This window comes from Trachurus trachurus, assembly GCF_905171665.1.
Source record: "Trachurus trachurus genome assembly, chromosome: 12".
Classification (NCBI taxonomy): Eukaryota; Metazoa; Chordata; class Actinopteri; order Carangiformes; family Carangidae; genus Trachurus; species Trachurus trachurus.
Genome location: NC_139908.1, coordinates 5312368 through 5321302, shown reverse-complemented (window position 1 = coordinate 5321302; position 8935 = coordinate 5312368).

Below are 8935 nucleotides of genomic sequence, written 5' to 3'. Positions count from 1 at the left end.
CAAAAATTAAAATTTAAAATTTCTCCAAACTCGGATATATCATCTGGGGGTCCGAGGGGAGTCCAACGCAGAAGGTTTGGTTGAAATCGGGCCGGTGGTTTTGGAGAAAATGACCAAAAACCAAACAGGCGATTTTAAAAAGACGACAGGTACGCGCCTGTCGTTTTTTTTTTGACCAAATTTTTTTTTTTTTTGACGAAAATTTAAAATTTCTCCAAACTCGAATATATCATCTGGGGGTCCGAGGGGAGTCCAACGCAGAAGGTTTGGTTGAAATCGGGCCGGTGGTTTTGGAGAAAATGACCAAAAACCAAACAGGCGATTTTAAAAAGACGACAGGTACGCGTCTGTCGTTTTTTTTTGACCAATTTTTTTTTTTTTTTTTGACCAAAAATTAAAATTTCTCCAAATTTCTCCAAACTCGGATATATCATCTGGGGGTCCGAGGGGAGTCCAACGCAGAAGGTTTGGTTGAAATCGGGCCGGTGGTTTTGGAGAAAATGACCAAAAACCAAACAGGCGATTTTAAAAAGACGACAGGTTTTTTTTTGACCAATTTTTTTTTTTTTTTGACGAAAATTTAAAATTTCTCCAAACTCGGATATATCATCTGGGGGTCCGAGGGGAGTCCAACGCAGAAGGTTTGGTTGAAATCGGGCCGGTGGTTTTGGAGAAAATGACCAAAAACCAAACAGGCGATTTTAAAAAGACGACAGGTACGCGCCTGTCGTTTTTTTTTTTGACCAAATTTTTTTTTTTTTTGACCAAAAATTAAAATTTCTCCAAATTTCTCCAAACTCGGATATATCATCTGGGGGTCCGAGGGGAGTCCTACGCAGAAGGTTTGGTTGAAATCGGGCCGGTGGTTTTGGAGAAAATGACCAAAAACCAAACAGCCGATTTTAAAAAGACGACAGGTACGCGCCTGTCGTCTTTTTTTGACCAATTTTTTTTTTTTTTTTGACCAAAAATTAAAATTTCTCCAAACTCGGATATATCATCTGGGGGTCCGAGGGGAGTCCAACGCAGAAGGTTTGGTTGAAATCGGGCCGGTGGTTTTGGAGAAAATGACCAAAAACCAAACAGGCGATTTTAAAAAGACGACAGGTACGCGCCTGTCGTTTTTTTTTGACGAATTTTTTTTTTTTTTTTTGACCAAAAATTAAAATTTCTCCAAATTTCTCCAAACTCGGATACATCATCTGGGGGTCCGAGGGGAGTCCAACGCAGAAGGTTTGGTTGAAATCGGGCCGGTGGTTTTGGAGAAAATGACCAAAAACCAAACAGGCGATTTTAAAAAGACGACAGGTTTTTTTTTGACCAAATTTTTTTTTTTTTTTTGACCAAAAATTAAAATTTCTCCAAATTTCTCCAAACTCGGATATATCATCTGGGGGTCCGAGGGGAGTCCAACGCAGAAGGTTTGGTTGAAATCGGGCCGGTGGTTTTGGAGAAAATGACCAAAAACCAAACAGGCGATTTTAAAAAGATGACAGGTACGCGCCTGTCGTTTTTTTTTGACCTTGACGAAAATTTAAAATTTCTCCAAACTCGAATATATCATCTGGGGGTCCGAGGGGAGTCCAACGCAGAAGGTTTGGTTGAAATCGGGCCGGTGGTTTTGGAGAAAATGACCAAAAACCAAACAGGCGATTTTAAAAAGACGACAGGTACGCGCCTGTCGTTTTTTTTGACCAATTTTTTTTTTTTTTTTGACCAAAAATTAAAATTTCTCCAAACTCGGATATATCATCTGGGGGTCCGAGGGGAGTCCAACGCAGAAGGTTTGGTTGAAATCGGGCCGGTGGTTTTGGAGAAAATGACCAAAAACCAAACAGGCGATTTTAAAAAGACGACAGGTACGCGCCTGTCGTTGTTTTTTTTTGACCAAATTTTTTTTTTTTTTTGACCAAAAATTAAAATTTCTCCAAATTTCTCCAAACTCGGATATATCATCTGGGGGTCCGAGGGGAGTCCTACGCAGAAGGTTTGGTTGAAATCGGGCCGGTGGTTTTGGAGAAAATGACCAAAAACCAAACAGGCGATTTTAAATAGACGACAGGTACGCGCCTGTCGTTTTTTTTTGACCAATTTTTTTTTTTTTTTTGACCAAAAATTAAAATTTCTCCAAACTCGGATATATCATCTGGGGGTCTGAGGGGAGTCCAACGCAGAAGGTTTGGTTGAAATCGGGCCGGTGGTTTTGGAGAAAATGACCAAAAACCAAACAGGCGATTTTAAAAAGACGACAGGTATGCGCCTGTCGTTTTTTTTTGACCAATTTTTTTTTTTTTTTTTTGACCAAAAATTAAAATTTCTCCAAATTTCTCCAAACTCGGATATATCATCTGGGGGTCCGAGGGGAGTCCAACGCAGAAGGTTTGGTTGAAATCGGGCCGGTGGTTTTGGAGAAAATGACCAAAAACCAAACAGGCGATTTTAAAAAGACGACAGGTTTTTTTTTGACCAAATTTTTTTTTTTTTTTTGACCAAAAATTAAAATTTCTCCAAATTTCTCCAAACTCGGATATATCATCTGGGGGTCCGAGGGGAGTCCAACGCAGAAGGTTTGGTTGAAATCGGGCCGGTGGTTTTGGAGAAAATGACCAAAAACCAAACAGGCGATTTTAAAAAGACGACAGGTACGCGCCTGTCGTTTTTTTTGACCAATTTTTTTTTTTTTTTTGACCAAAAATTAAAATTTCTCCAAACTCGGATATATCATCTGGGGGTCCGAGGGGAGTCCAACGCAGAAGGTTTGGTTGAAATCGGGCCGGTGGTTTTGGAGAAAATGACCAAAAACCAAACAGGCGATTTTAAAAAGACGACAGGTTTTTTTTTGACCAATTTTTTTTTTTTTTTTTGACCAAAAATTAAAATTTCTCCAAATTTCTCCAAACTCGGATATATCATCTGGGGGTCCGAGGGGAGTCCAACGCAGAAGGTTTGGTTGAAATCGGGCCGGTGGTTTTGGAGAAAATGACCAAAAACCAAACAGGCGATTTTAAAAAGACGACAGGTACGCGCCTGTCGTTTTTTTTTTGACCAAATTTTTTTTTTTTTTGACGAAAATTTAAAATTTCTCCAAACTCGAATATATCATCTGGGGGTCCGAGGGGAGTCCAACGCAGAAGGTTTGGTTGAAATCGGGCCGGTGGTTTTGGAGAAAATGACCAAAAACCAAACAGGCGATTTTAAAAAGACGACAGGTACGCGTCTGTCGTTTTTTTTTGACCAATTTTTTTTTTTTTTTTTGACCAAAAATTAAAATTTCTCCAAATTTCTCCAAACTCGGATATATCATCTGGGGGTCCGAGGGGAGTCCAACGCAGAAGGTTTGGTTGAAATCGGGCCGGTGGTTTTGGAGAAAATGACCAAAAACCAAACAGGCGATTTTAAAAAGACGACAGGTTTTTTTTTGACCAATTTTTTTTTTTTTTTGACGAAAATTTAAAATTTCTCCAAACTCGGATATATCATCTGGGGGTCCGAGGGGAGTCCAACGCAGAAGGTTTGGTTGAAATCGGGCCGGTGGTTTTGGAGAAAATGACCAAAAACCAAACAGGCGATTTTAAAAAGACGACAGGTACGCGCCTGTCGTTTTTTTTTTTGACCAAATTTTTTTTTTTTTTTGACCAAAAATTAAAATTTCTCCAAATTTCTCCAAACTCGGATATATCATCTGGGGGTCCGAGGGGAGTCCTACGCAGAAGGTTTGGTTGAAATCGGGCCGGTGGTTTTGGAGAAAATGACCAAAAACCAAACAGCCGATTTTAAAAAGACGACAGGTACGCGCCTGTCGTTTTTTTTGACCAATTTTTTTTTTTTTTTTGACCAAAAATTAAAATTTCTCCAAACTCGGATATATCATCTGGGGGTCCGAGGGGAGTCCAACGCAGAAGGTTTGGTTGAAATCGGGCCGGTGGTTTTGGAGAAAATGACCAAAAACCAAACAGGCGATTTTAAAAAGACGACAGGTACGCGCCTGTCGTTTTTTTTTGACGAATTTTTTTTTTTTTTTTTGACCAAAAATTAAAATTTCTCCAAATTTCTCCAAACTCGGATACATCATCTGGGGGTCCGAGGGGAGTCCAACGCAGAAGGTTTGGTTGAAATCGGGCCGGTGGTTTTGGAGAAAATGACCAAAAACCAAACAGGCGATTTTAAAAAGACGACAGGTTTTTTTTTGACCAAATTTTTTTTTTTTTTTTGCCCAAAAATTAAAATTTCTCCAAATTTCTCCAAACTCGGATATATCATCTGGGGGTCCGAGGGGAGTCCTACGCAGAAGGTTTGGTTGAAATCGGGCCGGTGGTTTTGGAGAAAATGACCAAAAACCAAACAGGCGATTTTAAAAAGATGACAGGTACGCGCCTGTCGTTTTTTTTTGACCTTGACGAAAATTTAAAATTTCTCCAAACTCGAATATATCATATGGGGGTCCGAGGGGAGTCCAACGCAGAAGGTTTGGTTGAAATCGGGCCGGTGGTTTTGGAGAAAATGACCAAAAACCAAACAGGCGATTTTAAAAAGACGACAGGTACGCGCCTGTCGTTTTTTTTGACCAATTTTTTTTTTTTTTTTGACCAAAAATTAAAATTTCTCCAAACTCGGATATATCATCTGGGGGTCCGAGGGGAGTCCAACGCAGAAGGTTTGGTTGAAATCGGGCCGGTGGTTTTGGAGAAAATGACCAAAAACCAAACAGGCGATTTTAAAAAGACGACAGGTACGCGCCTGTCGTTGTTTTTTTTTGACCAAATTTTTTTTTTTTTTTGACCAAAAATTAAAATTTCTCCAAATTTCTCCAAACTCGGATATATCATCTGGGGGTCCGAGGGGAGTCCTACGCAGAAGGTTTGGTTGAAATCGGGCCGGTGGTTTTGGAGAAAATGACCAAAAACCAAACAGGCGATTTTAAATAGACGACAGGTACGCGCCTGTCGTTTTTTTTGACCAATTTTTTTTTTTTTTTTGACCAAAAATTAAAATTTCTCCAAACTCGGATATATCATCTGGGGGTCTGAGGGGAGTCCAACGCAGAAGGTTTGGTTGAAATCGGGCCGGTGGTTTTGGAGAAAATGACCAAAAACCAAACAGGCGATTTTAAAAAGACGACAGGTATGCGCCTGTCGTTTTTTTTTGACCAATTTTTTTTTTTTTTTTTTGACCAAAAATTAAAATTTCTCCAAATTTCTCCAAACTCGGATATATCATCTGGGGGTCCGAGGGGAGTCCAACGCAGAAGGTTTGGTTGAAATCGGGCCGGTGGTTTTGGAGAAAATGACCAAAAACCAAACAGGCGATTTTAAAAAGACGACAGGTTTTTTTTTGACCAAATTTTTTTTTTTTTTTTGACCAAAAATTAAAATTTCTCCAAATTTCTCCAAACTCGGATATATCATCTGGGGGTCCGAGGGGAGTCCAACGCAGAAGGTTTGGTTGAAATCGGGCCGGTGGTTTTGGAGAAAATGACCAAAAACCAAACAGGCGATTTTAAAAAGACGACAGGTACGCGCCTGTCGTTTTTTTTGACCAATTTTTTTTTTTTTTTTGACCAAAAATTAAAATTTCTCCAAACTCGGATATATCATCTGGGGGTCCGAGGGGAGTCCAACGCAGAAGGTTTGGTTGAAATCGGGCCGGTGGTTTTGGAGAAAATGACCAAAAACCAAACAGGCGATTTTAAAAAGACGACAGGTTTTTTTTTGACCAAATTTTTTTTTTTTTTTTGACCAAAAATTAAAATTTCTCCAAATTTCTCCAAACTCGGATATATCATCTGGGGGTCCGAGGGGAGTCCAACGCAGAAGGTTTGGTTGAAATCGGGCCGGTGGTTTTGGAGAAAATGACCAAAAACCAAACAGGCGATTTTAAAAAGACGACAGGTACGCGCCTGTCGTTTTTTTTTTGACCAAATTTTTTTTTTTTTTGACGAAAATTTAAAATTTCTCCAAACTCGAATATATCATCTGGGGGTCCGAGGGGAGTCCAACGCAGAAGGTTTGGTTGAAATCGGGCCGGTGGTTTTGGAGAAAATGACCAAAAACCAAACAGGCGATTTTAAAAAGACGACAGGTACGCGTCTGTCGTTTTTTTTTGACCAATTTTTTTTTTTTTTTTTGACCAAAAATTAAAATTTCTCCAAATTTCTCCAAACACGGATATATCATCTGGGGGTCCGAGGGGAGTCCAACGCAGAAGGTTTGGTTGAAATCGGGCCGGTGGTTTTGGAGAAAATGACCAAAAACCAAACAGGCGATTTTAAAAAGACGACAGGTACGCGCCTGTCGTTTTTTTTGACCAATTTTTTTTTTTTTTTTGACCAAAAATTAAAATTTCTCCAAACTCGGATATATCATCTGGGGGTCCGAGGGGAGTCCAACGCAGAAGGTTTGGTTGAAATCGGGCCGGTGGTTTTGGAGAAAATGACCAAAAACCAAACAGGCGATTTTAAAAAGACGACAGGTACGCGCCTGTCGTTTTTTTTTTACCAATTTTTTTTTTTTTTTTTGACCAAAAATTAAAATTTCTCCAAATTTCTCCAAACTCGGATATATCATCTGGGGGTCCGAGGGGAGTCCAACGCAGAAGGTTTGGTTGAAATCGGGCCGGTGGTTTTGGAGAAAATGACCAAAAACCAAACAGGCGATTTTAAAAAGACGACAGGTTTTTTTTTTGACCAAATTTTTTTTTTTTTTTTGACCAAAAATTAAAATTTCTCCAAATTTCTCCAAACTCGGATATATCATCTGGGGGTCCGAGGGGAGTCCAACGCAGAAGGTTTGGTTGAAATCGGGCCGGTGGTTTTGGAGAAAATGACCAAAAACCAAACAGGCGATTTTAAAAAGACGACAGGTTTTTTTTTGACCAAATTTTTTTTTTTTTTTGACCAAAAATTAAAATTTCTCCAAATTTCTCCAAACTCGGATATATCATCTGGGGGTCCGAGGGGAGTCCAACGCAGAAGGTTTGGTTGAAATCGGGCCGGTGGTTTTGGAGAAAATGACCAAAAACCAAACAGGCGATTTTAAAAAGACGACAGGTACGCGCCTGTCGTTTTTTTTTTGACCAATTTTTTTTTTTTTTTTGACGAAAATTTAAAATTTCTCCAAACTCGAATATATCATCTGGGGGTCCGAGGGGAGTCCAACGCAGAAGGTTTGGTTGAAATCGGGCCGGTGGTTTTGGAGAAAATGACCAAAAACCAAACAGGCGATTTTAAAAAGACGACAGGTTTTTTTTAGACCAAATTTTTTTTTTTTTTTTGACCAAAAATTAAAATTTCTCCAAATTTCTCCAAACTCGGATATATCATCTGGGGGTCCGAGGGGAGTCCAACGCAGAAGGTTTGGTTGAAATCGGGCCGGTGGTTTTGGAGAAAATGACCAAAAACCAAACAGGCGATTTTAAAAAGACGACAGGTACGCGCCTGTCGTTTTTTTTTTTACCAAATTTTTTTTTTTTTTTGACGAAAATTTAAAATTTCTCCAAACTCGAATATATCATCTGGGGGTCCGAGGGGAGTCCAACGCAGAAGGTTTGGTTGAAATCGGGCCGGTGGTTTTGGAGAAAATGACCAAAAACCAAACAGGCGATTTTAAAAAGACGACAGGTTTTTTTTTGACCAATTTTTTTTTTTTTTTGACGAAAATTTAAAATTTCTCCAAACTCGAATATATCATCTGGGGGTCCGAGGGGAGTCCAACGCAGAAGGTTTGGTTGAAATCGGGCCGGTGGTTTTGGAGAAAATGACCAAAAACCAAACAGGCGATTTTAAAAAGACGACAGGTACGCGCCTGTCGTTTTTTTTTTGACCAAATTTTTTTTTTTTTTTTGACCAAAAATTAAAATTTCTCCAAATTTCTCCAAACTCGGATATATCATCTGGGGGTCCGAGGGGAGTCCTACGCAGAAGGTTTGGTTGAAATCGGGCCGGTGGTTTTGGAGAAAATGACCAAAAACCAAACAGGCGATTTTAAAAAGACGACAGGTACGCGCCTGTCGTTTTTTTTGACCAATTTTTTTTTTTTTTTTGACCAAAAATTAAAATTTCTCCAAACTCGGATATATCATCTGGGGGTCCGAGGGGAGTCCAACGCAGAAGGTTTGGTTGAAATCGGGCCGGTGGTTTTGGAGAAAATGACCAAAAACCAAACAGGCGATTTTAAAGAGACGACAGGTTTTTTTTTGACCAAATTTTTTTTTTTTTTTGACGAAAATTTAAAATTTCTCCAAACTCGAATATATCATCTGGGGGTCCGAGGGGAGTCCAACGCAGAAGGTTTGGTTGAAATCGGGCCGGTGGTTTTGGAGAAAATGACCAAAAACCAAACAGGCGATTTTAAAAAGACGACAGGTACGCGTCTGTCGTTTTTTTTTGACCAATTTTTTTTTTTTTTTTGACCAAAAATTAAAATTTCTCCAAATTTCTCCAAACTCGGATATATCATCTGGGGGTCCGAGGGGAGTCCAACGCAGAAGGTTTGGTTGAAATCGGGCCGGTGGTTTTGGAGAAAATGACCAAAAACCAAACAGGCGATTTTAAAAAGATGACAGGTACGCGCCTGTCGTTTTTTTTTGACCTTGACGAAAATTTAAAATTTCTCCAAACTCGAATATATCATCTGGGGGTCCGAGGGGAGTCCAACGCAGAAGGTTTGGTTGAAATCGGGCCGGTGGTTTTGGAGAAAATGACCAAAAACCAAACAGGCGATTTTAAAAAGACGACAGGTACGCGCCTGTCGTTTTTTTTTGACCTTGACGAAAATTTAAAATTTCTCCAAACTCGAATATATCATCTGGGGGTCCGAGGGGAGTCCAACGCAGAAGGTTTGGTTGAAATCGGGCCGGTGGTTTTGGAGAAAATGACCAAAAACCAAACAGGCGATTTTAAAAAGACGACAGGTACGCGTCTGTCGTTTTTTTTTGACCA